At 57.2% G+C, this 16,651-nt stretch overlaps 1 pseudogene; it reads right to left on the bottom strand.

Moving 5' to 3' along the window:
• Nucleotides 1–15,626: 15,626 nt before the first annotated feature.
• LOC138386014 (putative uncharacterized protein encoded by LINC02913) lies at nt 15,627–16,278 on the bottom strand (annotated as a pseudogene).
• Nucleotides 16,279–16,651: the final 373 nt, after the last annotated feature.

Here is a 16,651-nt window from a genome sequence, read left to right as displayed (position 1 = left end):
TACTGTGCAACCATCACCACCGCCCACCCACAGAACTCTCTCCACCTTGCAAAACTGACGCTCTGCACCCATTAAGCACGAAGTCCCCAGTCCCCCTGACAGCCACCGTTCGACTTTCTGTCTCAGTGGATTTGACTACTTTAGCCACCTCATGTAAGTGGAATCACACCGTATCTGTCCTTTTGTGACTGGCTGTTTCAGTCAGCATGATATCCTTGAGGGTCATCTGCGTTACAGTGGTGTCAGAGTTTCTTCCCTTTTTACAGCTGAGTAATATTCCATCTCGCCCACGTCCCACGTCTTGTTTATCGATTCGTCCGTTGAAGGAGACTGGCTGCCACCACCTTTGGCTATCGTGAGTGATGCTGCTGGGAAGACGGGTGCACGCATATCTTTTTGAGATGTTGCTTTCAATTCTTTTGGGTCTATACCCAGAAGGAGAAATGCTAGATCATATGGTAATTCTATTTTTAATTTTTTTGAGGAACTGCCGTGCTGTTTTGCACGCCGCTGCACCATGTTACGTTCCCACCGACTGTGCAGGATGTCTCCACATCCTCCCCAGCACTGGCCATTTTCTGGGTCCTGACGGTGGCCACGCCGACGGGCGGGAGGGGCTGCCTCATCACGCGCATTTCCCTGATGACGAGCGAGGGATAAAGATTTTTAACACCACTGGTGAGCCTACAGCGAGGGATAAAGATTTTTAACACCACTGGTGAGCCTACAGCAGCGTAACCACCGGGACCCGTTTCAACAGGAGGAAACTGGGTCAGGGTGCTACCCACTCCTGGGGATGCTGCAGCCACACCTCAACGTCCCCGATTCCCATGCGGGCCAGCTGGGCAGTGCTCCCGTGGCTGCAGTGTGACCTGCGCCCCAGTGAACAGGCGGGGGTGGAGGCCCCCCCGAGCTGGGGTCCCAACTTCTCCAGAGCCTCAGCCTCTGATGTTGCAACCCCACTTCCCCTGCAGGGCCTGGCCAGGAACCGAGCCGGGCCTTTCCAGCTCCGGCTGACCCTGTGACCCTGAGTCCCCACCCAGGCCTGGAGCACAGAGCAGAGAAGAGGCCGCACCACAGGGAGGCAGGCGGTGGGGTCATCCGCACAGCCCTCGGCTTCCACAGCCAGGCAAGGGGTGGCCTTGTGTACCGGATACGCAGGACCAGGGAGCCTGGAGCCCATTTCTGCCACTTGCCAGCTGTGTGGCCTTGGCTAAGTTCCCCCTCCCAACCTCACCACCCAGCCCTCACTTTTACCTGTGAAATGGCTGACATGGTGCTTGGCACACAGTAGGCACTCACACATGCTTCCGACAATTATCGACACTATCATCGTCCTCATGATCATCAACATCACCAGGATGACCAGGTCACACTTGTGTCAAACCACCCGTGTCTCACCACTACCGGCAGGAGACAGTGCACCACAATCTCACGGGCTGCTGGGCGCTGCTCGGACTGACCCCTGTGGACATCTCCAACCTCCTCTTCCTCTCACTCATCACACTCCAGGCTCTGGGGCTGCCTCCTGTCACTTAACACCCAGCACTCCCTCCTGCCACAGGCCCTTTGCACATGCTGTTCCCCCTGCCTGGACAGTGCCTCCCCACCCCACTCATCACCCCTCCTTTCAACAGTTAACTCCGAAAAGGCTTCTTTCTCACCTCAAACATGACTTCTTCACGGAATTTTCTGGACATCCTGCCCTCCTCAACTCCCATCTGGGAGGGAACCTTTTGCCCTCAAAGCCCTGTAATCCCGCCAGCACTTATGGGTGTTCATTGAGGTCCTGCACTGTGAAATTATTGGCAGAATGTCTGTCTCCCCACATGCACTCTGGGAGGCCAAGATCATGCCTGCTTTGCTTTCCACTAAGGACAAAGTTGGTCCCAAAATATTACTCAAATTGAATTATTGCTTTCCAGAAAAGTCCTGATTCTGAAAACGCATATTCTTTCCACAAAGACAAGCCTTTCCCCACATAACTAAATAAGCTTTAACTTTCATACCTTTGTAGGATCCTTTCCGTTCATTAAATGAACAAATCTGAGAAAGCCCTCAGCTACACCCCGTGTCCTAATTTCTCAGCTCAGAAAAATATGGCCACTGCACGGAGAACAGCTGCTCCCAGCTCCCGCTGTGCCTGCGGCCGCCCCTTCCTCAGAACACGGAGACGCTGCAGACAGCTCCCGTCACCCCTTGCTTGGAACGGGCGCCTGCCATGACTGATGGGGGACAGCGGGAGCTGCAGAGGCGTAGTCGGCGAGAGCCACCGTGGCCCGTGCCCAGGGCCGGGGCCTGGCTCAGCCGGTCCACACGCAGCACCCCAGACGGCTGGGGAATGAAGCGTGGACCTCGAGAGACCCTGTGGCCACGCCGGCGCCAGCACTGAGACTTCTCTATTTCAACACCGTTTATCGGGCACATACTCTGCCCGGCCTGGCTGCAGGGAGGCCCTAGTGAAGCCCTCAGGTCCTGCCCTCCCGGAGCAGGAGAAGGGCGCTGGCCGGGCAGCCTTCACAAACCCAGTACTCACTGCTGGGAGAGCCCCAGGGCTCTGTGCCAGCCCCCCAGCCCCACTGCCCGGTGGGTTCTCGGGGTTTGAGGCCTGTGCGTGGGATGCCCCAGAAGGCTCGGTGGGGACGGGGCATTCAAGGAGGGTGGTGTAGCTGCCCATTCAAACTGGTTCTCAGTGAAGAACTTTCTTACGTGGTATTCAAGTGGCTACAGGTAGCAATCGCTCATTAGCATTATTATTGTCATTGTAGTTGGGGCCGGCTCAGGCAAGGTGACACCAGGGCAAGACCTAGAAGGATGGACTATCCCAAAACGTAGGTGAGTCTAGGGAGGACTCAGGGACACTGTTCGGCTGGTCTTCGTGGACACGGAGTGCGAGCCCCGGGTGAAGGAGCGGCTGCACAGTGAGGGCCGGAATCCTCACCCGAGCCTGGGGGCCACACCAGGCACCTGCTGCTCTGGGCTCTCAGCCAGATGGGCTGCGAGAGGGGTAAGGGCCAGGGAGCCCGGAACAGGGAAGCGGAGAGGTGAGTTGGGGGAATGGCAGGGACACTCCAGGAGGGCTGGCTTCTGGGCACCCGGTGAATCTTGAAAGAGAGGAAGGGAAGTAGGAGAGGGAGAAGGGATGGGCGTAAGGTCAGATGGGACCCAAGGACCACTGTGGGGACCCGGGCTCCGGGAGGTCCCGCCTTGAGGGGCCGTCCTGGCTCCTGGGCCCAGGGAGGCCGGACAGGCAGAGAGAAGCAGTCAGACTCCAGATGGGCTTCCAGGGTAGAACCAGCAGGGCCTGCAGAGCGGATGGCACTTGGAGAGGTGAGAGGGAGAGGTGGCCAGGAAGACTGATGCTGAGGCTTTGGGCCTGAGCAGCTGGAAGGGCCGGGGGAGACCTGATGGGGAGGAGGAGAGGCGAGAAGGGGGTCCCCACACTTCCTTCCAGGCCTGAGGGGTAACTTGAAATGCCTGGTGCAGAGCACTGGGTCTTCATGCGCCCTTCATGCGCCCTTCATGCGCCCCTCCCGACCCTCTGAGCACACACACGCACACACACACACACTCACACACACCCTGACCCCACCAGGGCTCAAGGACGCCTCACGTGTCGTCAGGGCCCATGGACTTCCCAAGTTTGGTCCCCTGTGTGGACATGCGCAGAGCTCCCCGTCTGCCCCAGGGGTGGCAGGGAGGGCCGTATCCCAAACGGCAGCCCCACAGCCCAGGCTCTGCCTTCCAGAGGAGCTCCCGTCCATCCTGAAGACATTTCAATGAGAGCAGCTATTTCCCCATCCAGGTAAACAGTATTTTAAGGGATTCAACATACACAAATCTGGATGGTCACACTCGCGGAGAGTGTGTTAGAGGGCTGCCCGCTGCGCCCCTGCTCCCTGTGGGAATTCCCAGGCTTCCCCACCCGCTGCAGGCTCTGCCCCGTAATCCCGCCTTCTCACCTCTGCAAAGCATTCAGGTGCCGCAGCCTTTTGGGAGTCTAGCCTCCCGGACAGCTGCCTGGTGAGGTGTCCTGTTCCCCATTCTGCAGTTGAAAGGACAGCGATTTTCTCTGGAACGGAAGCAGATTCCGGGGTTGGGGAGGTTGGGGGTGCAAAGCCTGGGGCCCTGAGAAGGGAGGCCCAGCCTAAACCACAGGGAGGCAGGGACTGGGGAAATTCACACTCTGGCTGCTTGCTGGCCAAGGACAAGCGTTCTGAGCTGCTGTCACACTGACACACCCATGCACACACACACTGACAACACACGTATGCACTGACACTAAGAACACGCAGTCCCATACCCTGCCACACAGCTACACACTGACACACGATCCCAGCCTCGCACTGGTGCACACGCCGGCACACAGATACACATGTCAACATTCTCACAAGGACGCCACGCACGAGCACTGACACCAAGCGCACACACACACAGATGTGCAACTCTGGGTCTCCAGTTGGTCTGAGCCATGTGCTCCAGAATGGCCTCTCTGGAGGCTGGAACCTCTTCTGCCCCCACAGGACCCCCCAGCTGCCCTCCAGCCGCCATGTGGCCTAAAATCCTGAGAAATTAGAAAAGATTCTTTTAAAATGAGCTCCGCAAATTTTAGGATTAAACAATATTTTGGAAATCTAGGGCTCAGTCTGCTGTGGGCCTGTGTTACCTGGCCGGGGGGCGGGCAGGAGGATGCTGGGGGGACGGGGCTGTGTGGGGTGAGTCTGGGCAGATTCAGAGCACACGGCCCATAGCAGAGAGCAAGAGGGGCGGCAGGGGACTGTAGGGACCCCAACGCCCCACCGGCTCCCTCTGCGACCCTCCCCAAGGGACTTCCCCGTGAGCCTTAGTTTCCCCATCTGCACAGTGGATGTGATCCCGGGGGCCCCCCTCACAGGGCTAGCGTGAGACTTAAATGATCTGCTATTATAAAGTCCTGGAAGCCCAAGAAAAGAAAGTGGGGTGCCACGGGGGAACCCAGCGACTGCCCTCTTGGCCTGGCGGGAAGCAGCCACCACCTTCCTCGTCCCGGCTGCAGCCCGCGCTTCCCGCCGCACCCGCCCACCCTGAGCAAAGCCGCGCGCTCGGCTCTGTCCCCAGAAGCGGGCAACACCGGTTCTCCCCTCGGGGCCAGGCGGCACCCCCAGCCCCGCCCGCCAACTATTTTGCATATATTTAAATCTCCTCTGCAGCTCCCCCTCCCCCCGGAAAAAGGGAGAAAGAAATTACAAAGCCCGTCATTTGTCTCCGTCCCGCACCCCATCTATCAGGGCCGGGAGCCCGTCGCCTCGAATGAGGCGCGCGCCCAGGACGGCCGCTTTAATGGGGCGCCGCGTGTGACTGTGCAGCCGCGGCGGGCGCAGCCGGCCGGCATTTGCATACATATTAAACGGAGCAGTAAAAAATGCAGACATGCAAACCATTTGGACGGGCTCCTCCGCTAGAGCCTGCCAGGAAATCAATCTTCTGGTTTCTTAAAGGAAACCTGCTCCGGGAGGAGGTGGCGATGCCACACAGCCCGCAGGCCCTGGTAGGGGGGCCACTGTCCTGTCCGTCCATCTGCCTGTGGGAGCCGCCTGCGGGAGCCGCCTGCGGGGGTCCTTCCCAGCCACCGCCACTGAGCAGCCATCCACAGGGAGTGGGGGCTGTGGAGTGAGCGTCCTGAGGCAGTCTGGGTCCAGTGGCTACTGTGTGCCCTGAAGTAAGATGCTTCACCTCTCTGAGCCTCCCTTACAGGGTGCTGGAGATACCCCCCACACCCCTTCCAGTTCTGGAATTAAAGTAACTAAGCCAAGCTCGCTCAGTCCGTATTAGCAGAGCCTGGGTCCCAAGCCAGGAGCAGAGGAGGGGTGGCCAAGAACACAGGATCTGGAGGCAGGCAGCCTGAACTCAAAGTTTGGCTCTGCTTTTTATGAGCTGTGTGACCCTCAGTAAGTGCATCAGCTTCTCTGTTTCCTGAAGAGGGTTGAATATAACTCCCTCTTAGGTATGTTGTTGAGTTAAAGTAGATCAGCTTTGTAAAGCACTTGGTTCACTGCCTGGCATGCAGTAAGCACTCAATAAATGGTGGCAAAACAGAGTGTAGGCAGGTCCTCATTATTGGTATGATTTTCTGGGTTGAAATCCCTCTTTATGTCTGCATGGTGTGGCAAGCCAACCCTCCCCCCAGCCCCCAACCTCCTTACCTGCAAAGTGTATCTTTTGATTTGCCTGGGGACTTCTAGCTCTGTCCTACCCAGCCCTCCAGCGATGAGGGCTCCCTGCTGATTCCAGCCAGATGTGGCCAAGGTGGCACCTCCAAGGGCTGCCAGCACCTGTCCTCCCCTGGCTGCTGAGGCGAAGCCCATAGCAGGGATGGCAGGGTGGGGGAGTCAGCACACACACACACACACACACACACATGCCCCAAACCGACCGTGCGTCTGTGGGACCAGGACAATGCAAGTGGCCCAGAGCCCCAGCAGAGCAAGGCCGGTGCTGAGCCCATGCCACCCAGCCTGTCTCTGAATCCCGCTGTACAGACGAGGAAACTGGGGCGCAGAGAGGCGCAAAGCCATGAAGCTAGAAGCTGGTGCAGCCAGGATTCGAACCAGGGCTGTCTGACTGCAAGGCCACCTCCCCAGAGGTCACCCATGAACATGGTCCGCAGAGGGAGGAACTCACTCTGTCATCAGAGGATGAGCTCCCCAGCTTGTGGGGAAAGAAAGGACTTTTATGCCTGAGCCCAGTTTAATTTTTAGTACCCATGAAGGTCCTTCCTTGGAAGGAACCAGAGGAAGGAAGGGAGGAGAGGGAGCTTTCGAGAACCAGCTCAGGTTTGGCCTCCATTCATTTACTTCACACCCCTGGAGGCGAGGGAGTGGGGTGACCAGTGTGCCCAGGACCAGACTGGGCAGTGGGCAGTGCTGGGGAGGCAGTAGGGGGTGCACCCAGCTCAGAGGGAGCAGCCATCCTCTCTGAGATGCTGGGGCTTGGGTGAAGAGGCCAGACCAAGGCATGAGAGGTGGTCTTTGCCTTCAGTTGGGAGAGGGTCCCACCCCCTGTGGTTCAGAGTTTCCCAGCTGAGTGGCAACGTGACCTCCATGCTGTGTGTGTGAGTTGCAGCCTGGTGCCATGGGAACAAAACAGCCAAACCCAGAGCTGTGGCCTTGGACAAAGCCCTGCACTCTCTGGGCTGGGGTGGCTGAGTTCACTGCACCCCTTCTCTGTCTCTCTGGGAGCCCCTCTCTTTCACTCCTGACCTCCAGGCTTTCTGGTCCTCAGTCCCTGCACCTCCTCCTGCAGCCCTAAGTGCAGGCCACCCCCACTGCCCGGCAGCCAGCCGGGTGGAGGAAGGCAGGAAAAGGCAGGAGGGGTCGGAGTTACAGGAACCAGCAGGGCGATTGCTCAACTGGGGAGCCTGGCTGCTGGGCCTGCTCGGCCCCCACCTCCACCCTCCGGTCCTCCCTCCCGGCTCTGCATTGCAAACATTCCTGGCCAACCTCGGGTTGCTGCAGCCCGGAAGGGGGAACTGTTGCAGACACAGCACAAGGCCGCCAGAAACTCTTAACCCCTTCACTCCTTCCAGGCACAGGCTTCAGGCAGAGGGAGGATGGAATTGGGTGGCAGCTGCCGGGGTCCTTCCCAGGCTGTGGGTTACAGCGTCAAGTGACTTGCTGGCAGGCCCGGCCCCCTGTTACCAACCTGGACCCACAGGTTGCTCACAGGGGTCAAGTGGTCTGTGGTCATAACTCACTCGGCAGACATTTCCAGAGCCTCCTTGCACTGGCATGAAAATCCAACAGGGTGGCCCTAGCACAGGGGCTGGGGTGGGGTGCAGATCCCATGGTCAGGGCTGTTTCAGATCATTGCAATGATGAGGCGGGAACTAAAGTGGCTGAACTAGGCAGGGAGGGCTTCCTGGAGGAAGTGCCACTTAGGGAGTCCTGCTAGAGCACAGGGAGGCAGCAAATGCGAGGCCGAGAGAAGAGAGCTTGGCCCATGCCAGGCCTCAGAAGGCCCTGGGGCCACTCCCTGCTTGGACTGTCATCTGAAGGCAGTGAGGAGCCATGGGAGGGTTTATGTGGGGAATGACATGGTCAAGTTTAGCTCTAGGCACTAAGAGTTCTCGAGCAAAATATAGAACTTTAATGGAAAGAGGCAGCTAGCATGTTTCATGTACAAACCAAATATATGCTAAGACCAGAACACCTGAACCACGCCAAAGTGCCACCAACAGGACACGTTTCAAATGGCAGCTGGGCCTGGCACTCGGCTCTCCTGCAGCCTGGGCGGCCGCTCTGAGCCCTGCCATCCCAGGCCAGCCGGAAGCAGCAGGCTCGGATGGGTTCTTCCTCCTAGGGTGGCATCGGCACCTCCCATAGCCCAGACACCACTCCTTCATACAGCTGGAGCTCAATCAATGCAGCAATTAGTCAGTGTTAAAGTTGGGAGGGGCCGAGAGATCATCTAGGCCACAGCCTCCTCGCTTCAGATGAGGAGACTGAGGCCCAGAGGCAGCCATGGCTGGCCCAGGCTCCTACTGTGGGGGCAGATGTGGCAGGGACAGGCCAGCCACCGTGTGTACTCTGGGGACAAGGGGCCGTGGAGCATGCAGCTGAGATGCCTGCAGCACATGTCCTGAGAAGAAGCCAGCATACCCAGCTCGCCCATGACCTGGTACCCACAGAAGAGACCCCAGAACCTCTGAGGAGCCCCCAACCACAGCCCCCTTCCTCCCCCTACCTCTCACAGGGCCCGAGTGTTACCTCTACGTCTGGTCTCTTTGTTGGGACAGCAAATTTAGCCAGAGTCCCCCTAAGTCCTGCCGAGTGTGTTGAGCCTTCCTAGGAGGAAGAGAAAACACCCCCAGGTGCTCCCTCTGTTGAAAATCACTCCCCGGAAGGATAGGAAGGGCTGGGCAGGCTCCGAGCCTGCACCTGCCCTTGGAGGCAGGAGGGGCCAAGTTCCTCCCAGCCTCTTCGGAGGTCACCCCTGCAGGAGGCCCAAGCAGCAGCCAAGGTCCGTTCTGTTGCTCAGGGTCCACTGTCACTGGATCCTTGTAGGCAACAGAGCTTCTAGAAGGGATCCTAACACCTGGGGTGCCACCGCCTCCACGGTCTGCCACTAGCTTTGCCACGGTAACACAGCCCAGAGCCCTTATCTTATGCCAGGCCAGGAATTATCTCCCTGAATCCTCATCACAGCTGCAGGAGTTTGCCATTATCACCCCATTTTTCAGGTGGGAAACTGAGGACCATGAAGTCACTTGCCTGGGTCCCACAGCTAATGACCAGCGTGGGTGGACGTGGGACACAGGTGCTTTGGGTATCACCACTGGGCTTCCCAGCCAGGAGGTCCTGCCCCTGCCTGGAGACGTGACTCCTCATCTTGTTAATGTACCTACTCTTGTACGTGAAATAAATATTTCACCTCATCTGTTTATTATCTCTTTATCATGGGCATTTATCCATGATAAACAAATAAGTTTACTCCCTGCTCAAATCTTCTCCAAAAAGCCTCACCCAGCTTACCAGTCTCGTCTCTGAACTTCCAGAAGGCAGAGTTGCTTGTGCTGCTGTTGCCAAACCATCACCACAAAAAAACCCCTCATTTCACGCATGTCGTAGAAGCTGGAACCATTAGTGGAACGTGCTGTGTGGTGGCAAGGGTTGGACAGCACCCTGACGCCCGCGAGGCACCTGGGACGGTGAGTGCTCCACAAACGGGGTGGGATTACCATTGCTGTTGTTCACCGGGGCGTGGCATGGCTGACAAATTCCTGGTCTTCTCCTCCTCTCTTCACATCCCGAGTTAACGGGTTACTTCTTGAAGTTACTCCTGTCCACAAAACGGTAACAAAGCTCTGTGAATGAGGCACGTGATCTGTCCTTGTACCGCAGCAACAGTTACTGTGGCCGTCAGCCTCCAAGATGGTCTGCAAAGGACTCCCACCTTCCGACATTCACAACCTGTGTCGTCCCCCCTCGCAACCCACAGGACATCGAGGAAATGACCTTGTGCGCTGTCCAAGGCCAGGTCACAAAAGGCACTGCAGCTGCAGTCCTGCTCCTGTGTCCTGCTCCTTCCCCCCTCTGGGGGAAGCCAGCAGCCATATTGTGAGGAAACTCAAGAAGCCCCGTGGAGAAGTCCACGTGTCAAGGAGCTGAAGCCTCCTTACCAACCATTCGAGCAAGCCATTTAGGAAGCAGACCCTCTGGCCCCAGTCAAACCTTCAGATGATCAAGAGAGACCACAAGCTGGGACCAGCCAGCTAAGCCACGCCTGGATTCCTGACCATGGAAACTGTGAGACACTGTTAATAAATGCATATTGTTTTAAGCCACTACGTTTGGGACAATTTGTTATGCAGCAGTAGGTAACTAATACAGAACAGAGAGACCTCTTAGTTACGAGGGCCTTTGAGGGACGTGTTCCCAAAGCGTGTCCCTTGGAATACTGATCCCAGGCTATGCTCTGGAAAACCAAGGTCAGTCTAAGGTAGGCAGCCTGTGGACTCCAGTCTCCTGTTCAAGATTCCCAGGGCTCCTTGGCATATTAAAGCAGATCCTTGTGGAAAAGGAAGCTGTTCTCCTAACCCAGCATTTCTTAGGAGCCTTTGACTGTGGAACTCTGTTGTCTGAGCCTCAGAGCGCTCTTAGGGACATGCAGCCAAATCGTAATAGCAGCTGGGTCCTCGAGCACTTTAAACGGTTGTGCCCAACATAAAACCAAAAATACTCACAGCCTGATAATCGGAGTATGACCTACGGCATTAGACACCAAGATGAGATGGCTGCTCTGCCACGATGGGACCCTGTCCCTGGGCTCGTCTTCCAGCTGAGGGGCTGGCTTGCCCAGGGCCACCTCTGGGCCCTCCCGTTGTACGACCAGTGGTCTTGGGCCAGCGTCTGGCCGGGGACCTCAGCCTGTTTGGGCAGCACTTGGGATTCAGATTTTGAATCCCAAACTCCAGCGCCAGCCACTCAGCCCACCGGCTAGTGTTTGCCGCGGCGTGAACAGCCACGCCTCAGAGTTGGGTATTTCTCAGTGGGAACGCAACTGTGGTCTTAAAACACGGGCCACTGGAAAATAGCATTTGATGTAGAAAATTTCATTTTACAGGCAACTTTTTCAGAGCAAATCCACCCCCTTCAGCCAGGGAAGGTTGTGCTCAAAAAACCACATTCTTTCAGGTCCCTGGGGCTGTGTGGGGGCGGGAACAGAAATCTTTCTACATGCTAGAAGGCAGAGGTCTTTCCTTTTGTTAAAAACATAATTTTACCCTCATGTTGCTTCGTCTTCCCTGGCGTGGGCATTCTGGGGCCCCCTGGTCTTTCTGGAGCTGTCCCTTCCAGACACCAAGTGGCCACAGGTGGGAGAGAACCCCCAACACCCTCGCTGCGCAGTCTCCCGGGGAGCCCCTGCCCAGGCCACTGCGTCACAACCTGCCTCCGAACAAGTCCCACAGTGACTCAAGGTACCTTAAAATTGGGGGCAGCTTGGCCGCACCTCATCTCACGGTGCCCTCAGCCTGCCTTCCTCCCTCCCCTCCCACCGCAGACGGCTTCTCAGAGGATTTCCCCGCTGAGTTCTCGGGGACCATTTCCATGACTATTCTGTCCCACTGCGTCCCCCTCTGGTCACAGAACTCCAGTGTGATGACCACGGCACGACAGGGCCGGAGGGCGGGAGACCTGAGCAAGACACAATGGCAACAGTAAAGACACCCAGCCCCTACTGAGCACTCACAACCCAGGAGGGGGCGAGGGCACCCAGGTGATGAGAGAGGGGAAGCCATCTAGTTAGGGTCACCCCACACATGGCAGAGTCAGGATGGGGTGCCCCACAGCCCCCGAACTCTCCCGGGACACCCTGCTGTGTGAGGACTTCCTTGATGGGGAAGTGGGAGTGACCACAGGGATGGTCACATTGCACCTCCATCCAATGGCTCAGCCCAGTGGTTCCCAATCTGGGGTTCCCAAGGGCTCTCTGGGGATGGCGTGCTATTTATAGCCTCTCAAAGGCCCTGACAGTCTGTCTCTGCACTTTTCCTGAGGGCCAGACCACCCCAGGCTCCATGCATCACAGTTCTCTGCTTTGGACGGGATTATATCAACCCACTGTGCCTGTTAGGACTCCTGGAACTGGTGGGGGTTGAGCAGGCATCGTCACTGCCCTTGTTAACCCAAAATGAGAAAGCTGCTGTTCCTGAACAAACGCAGTTTGCTTGTTGGGCCAACGTGGGCCCTGGGGCACATAACGGCAGGAGGATCTTTTCCCGTGGGAATGCAGACAGGAATTAGTTTGGAAATTTGAGTTATGGAAGGTGGGCACTTGTCTCAACTATTTTTCAGTAGTGGCACTTGCTTTCTTTCCTTTAAAATGAAGTCAGTGCTTCCCCACCCCCACCCAGCCCTGCTGGTGCTGCTGCGGGTGGCCGGTGGCAGGGCCGGGCGGCCACAGGCTGCCCCGGGAGGCCCAGGACGGGCAGGGCCCGAGTGCTCACATCCCAGTTCTTTTACAAGATGCTCCTCGCCCCACGTGCTCTGCACAAGCTGTCCTTGAGGACGACATGTGGGCTCTTGTTTGCAGGTTTTCAGGGAAGTCTGGCAGAAACCAGCCGCAGACACACTCAGATTCTTGTAGAAACCTGCAGCAAGACGAGGTGCGGCCAGCCCAGCAGCGCTCCAGGGAGTGGGGTGTCTCCGGGGGCTTCCACCCCGATCTGCTTCCCTGGCGCCTTCTAGGCAGACCCCTTCCCTCCCCCAGCCCTCCCACCTCCACCCTGCAACTACAGGAGGTTTGAGGCCTTGGAGCTACTGGTCAGAGAGGTCAAAGGTGAAAGGTGAGAGCTCAGAAGTCCAGCGACACAGCTGGTGCTGCAATTAACGGGCAACTCAACTTGTAGCCTCTGCCTCAACAGGCTTCCTCCGTCTGCAACGTCCTGGAGCCCATGAAGACTGGAATGTGTCTTCTCCATTCCGGACTAGAAGTCACCTCTGGCCATGCGATGGGGGAAGGGGGGCACACCGGCTTTTTTTTTTTTTTTTTTTTTTAAGGGTTAGCGTCTCACTCTGTTGCCCAGGCTGCAGTGCAGTGGCGCCATCAAAGCTCACTGCAGCCTCGAACTCCTGGACTCAAGCGATCCTCCCGCTTCAGCCTCCCAAAGTGCTGGGATTACAGGTGTGAGCCACCGTGCCCGGCCCAGGGGACTATTCTTAAGCCAGGTCTGTGGGGGTATTTTAGCGATTATGTATGGGATGAATCTGTTCTGCAGCCTTTGGTTACGCCCCGTGTTTTCACTGCTCTGTTGATGTGTCCCCTCTCCTAGGAGACCTGAGCAAGTCCAGGGCAGGGATCATGTCTGGTTCGTGTCTGTGCTCACAAAGCGTGCCCGGGGCCCCGCAGCCAGAACTCAAAGTCTATCTGCGGGTGGGGCGTGTCCCCTCACCAAGCTGAGCGCTGCGGGTTCAGAAAAGGACTCACCCCATCCACCAAGAGGCCCAGGGCGCAGGCCACAGCCCAGCTCCCGCACTTTCCCGCTGTGGGACTCAGAGGGGCCCCCGCCCTCTGTGCCGCATCTCCCTCATCTGGGAGATGGCATCCCGGCCAGCCGAACCTCATGGGGTCACAGTGCGGATGACCTGGGCAAGGGAAGAGCCTGGCACCTGGCAGAGCACAGACCTGCCCACAGGCGGGGCCTCGCTGTCTGGTGTCCGGAGGGCCGAGTGCAAAGCCGGGCACGTGCGGGGACTCAGGCTCTATTTGGTGTTCAGATAGATTTTTTTTCAAAGCAATATTTCTTAAAGTATAGGGATAATGATTGTGTATTACTAGTGGAAAATGTGATTTTTTTTTTTTAAGAGAAAGCTTGACTTCTTTCTCTGCCCAACACAGGCCAAGCTCCTGACAAACTTGTACTAGGCCAGATATAAAGGAACAGGAATTCAGGACTTTTGGAAACCAAGTTCCAAACGGTCCAGGGTAAGGAGGGGGGGATGACCTCCTGGGACCCTATGCTCCTGTCTGAGCGGAGAACACTGCGAGCCACACCCAGCTGCGGAGACGTGCCCACGTCAGCCCCACGCAGGGTGGTCTCCGAGCCCAGACAGGCTCACGGCCTTTTGGGGAGAGAGGTCGTGCTAGGGGCCTTGCACCTACAGACTCCATCAGCCATACGTGGTTGGACATTCACTTAGGACAAACAGAACCTCGTAAACTCTAAAGTGCACACGCGGGACGTCCCTGGCAGCCGAGACAATGGTCAAATTGGTCTCATGGCCTGGCATCAGTCAGGATACTTTCCATGCGTGAACTCAACCGAACTCGTGACAGCCCGTCCCCATTTCACAAATGAGGAAGCCAAGGCCCAGAGAGGTCAAATGAGACTCCCAAGGTCACTCGGTGGTACAGCCAAGTTCTTAACCATTAGGGTCTCTGATTTATAACCCCTGGCCTCACTGAGACGCTTGCTTAAACCCCCTGCCCCCCCGACCCCCTGACCCAGGGGCCCCATCACAGAGATAAGCAACAGGGATCGACTGCAAATATGAATTGCCCAGGCTAGTAATCACGTGCTAGGTCACATCCACTGCAAAAACTGCTTTCGAAAGTAACAAAGATGGAAAATTTGAATCAGGTCATGCAAAACAGGCAAAACTGGGGGACTCCAGGAGAATGCAACTTTCCCAAGACTAAGCTGACTCTCTCCAACTTTTGTCCAGTTCCTGGATAAGCAAGGAAAAGGTGGCAGGCAGATTCAGGTTAGAAGCCTCACTGGTTTTAGCATAAGCCTGAGAAGCTGGTGGGCAGGGCGGGTGGAAGGGAGGGAGTCCAAAACTCAGGCTCTGAGGCTCCCTTGAAGGAGGATCTCTCAAGTGGCTGTGTGGGGTCGCAGTCAGAATGTAAGCTCTCGAGTCAGACAAATCTGAGGTTTCCTCCTGGCAAGCCATGTGATCTCTCTGACCCTCAGTCTCTTTATCTGAAATGTGTCCAGCAAAGCTTTACTGACCAGCTGCTCCACGCAGGGCTGGTGCTGGGTGCTGGGGACCCAGCAATGAACGGGAGAGAGAAGACTGAAGCCCTCAGCAAGCTCACTGCCTAACACAGGCACACAGTGGATGCAGAGACAAACAGACTCTGACATTAGGCTGTAAGGAAATAACCTGGGATGAGATGAAGTTTAAATCTTCCTGAAATCTTGCAAAGAGACACCAAAGGGGAATTCCTTTGCACGACATACACAAAAATGTTCTCAAGACTCTCTGCCCCGAAGGTCTCATGGCAGTTGCTTCAGAAATATCTCCCCTCTCCCTCCCTTCTATCCTTATCAGAGAGGCAGGAGCTGCTGGGCCTGTCCTGGGAGACAGAGGACCGGGTTGGAGCCAGCCTCTCCTCCCTGGCTAGGGACCCTGCCTCGGTTTCCTCATCTGCAAATCAGAGACAACAACTGCACCCCCTTCAAGGAGCTGTTGTGGGGATTCCAGGAAACAACCCCAGCAAAGCGTGCGAGGGAGGCGGACACGCAGCCAGGCTATTTACCCCACGTGGGAGCCACCATCATATCCTGCCTCTGCATCCCTGCCCTCCGCACTGCACCCCGCCCCAGCAGGAGCGCAGGATGGTGTAGGTTTTCTAGGTCCTAACCCTCAGAGGCAGCTCCACCCGCTGTTCCAGACCGCACAGGGAAAGGGCCACGGCTGGGCAGGTAAACCCGGCCCTTTCTCCGGAGGAGGCGACAGGGCCTAGAACCACACTTACTCCTGCCCCACGCGGGCAGCTTCCCTGGGCATCAGCGCTCAGAGGGCAGAGCCCGGAGTCCTGCAGCACTTGGGGCCCACTGGGAGCACGCTCCCCACTGAGGCGCTGGGGAAAGATGGTGCCCCATCAGCTGCAGCTGCTGCTCGCCCCAAGCCTGGGCGGTGTGGCCAGGGTGGCTCCCGCCTCCACCTGGCTCCCAGGGTCACAGAACAGAGGACGTAGGTGTCTCATCTCCTGAGGAGCTCTGGCCAGGCTCTTGCTGAGCAACACAACTGTGAACAGCTGTGTGTTGCCTCCCCTCATGGGGCTCACGGTCTTGTGTGCAAAGCAGACAATCAGGGCCTGAGCGTGGGGTGAGAAGCCCAGAGGCGGCAGAAGAGGACCTACTGGGACACCAGGGAGGGCTTCCTGGAGGAAGAGGCACGGGCGGGAAGGGCTAGAGTGGGAAGGAAAGGCATTGCAGGCAGAGGCCACAGCCTGGGCAAAGGCCTGGAAGAAAGTGGTAGCTTCGAAGATCTGCAAGTTTCCATCCCACCTTTCCAGGCAGGTGCCCACAGTCACATACTGCATCTCATTTGGTCCCCAGAGCCACCCAGGGAAGTCGGAGGGCAGAAATTCTTCCTCCCGATTCACACAGGGGGGACACCAGAGCTAAGAGAGAAAATGACAATTCCCAGCTGGACTAGAACCTGGATCTCCTGACTCCTGGCCCAGGTGACAGAATCAAGATGCAAGACTGGGCCCAAATCACCGAGGGCACCTGCCCAGGGGCCAGGCGGGCCCTGCTGTCATCTCCCACTTGATGGATGGAACTGAGGCTTAGCCAGAGCACAACATCCCTCCACTCCTGCAGCTTCGTCTATGTCTAGGTGCCCTTCCCAGGTGGGGCAGGAAACAGAGCCAGGAACAGGGG

The sequence above is a fragment of the Eulemur rufifrons genome, chromosome 7, assembly GCF_041146395.1.
Source record: "Eulemur rufifrons isolate Redbay chromosome 7, OSU_ERuf_1, whole genome shotgun sequence".
Classification (NCBI taxonomy): domain Eukaryota; kingdom Metazoa; phylum Chordata; class Mammalia; order Primates; family Lemuridae; genus Eulemur; species Eulemur rufifrons.
Note: the sequence above shows the minus strand (reverse complement) of the source record. Positions and strands in the feature narration are given on the sequence as shown.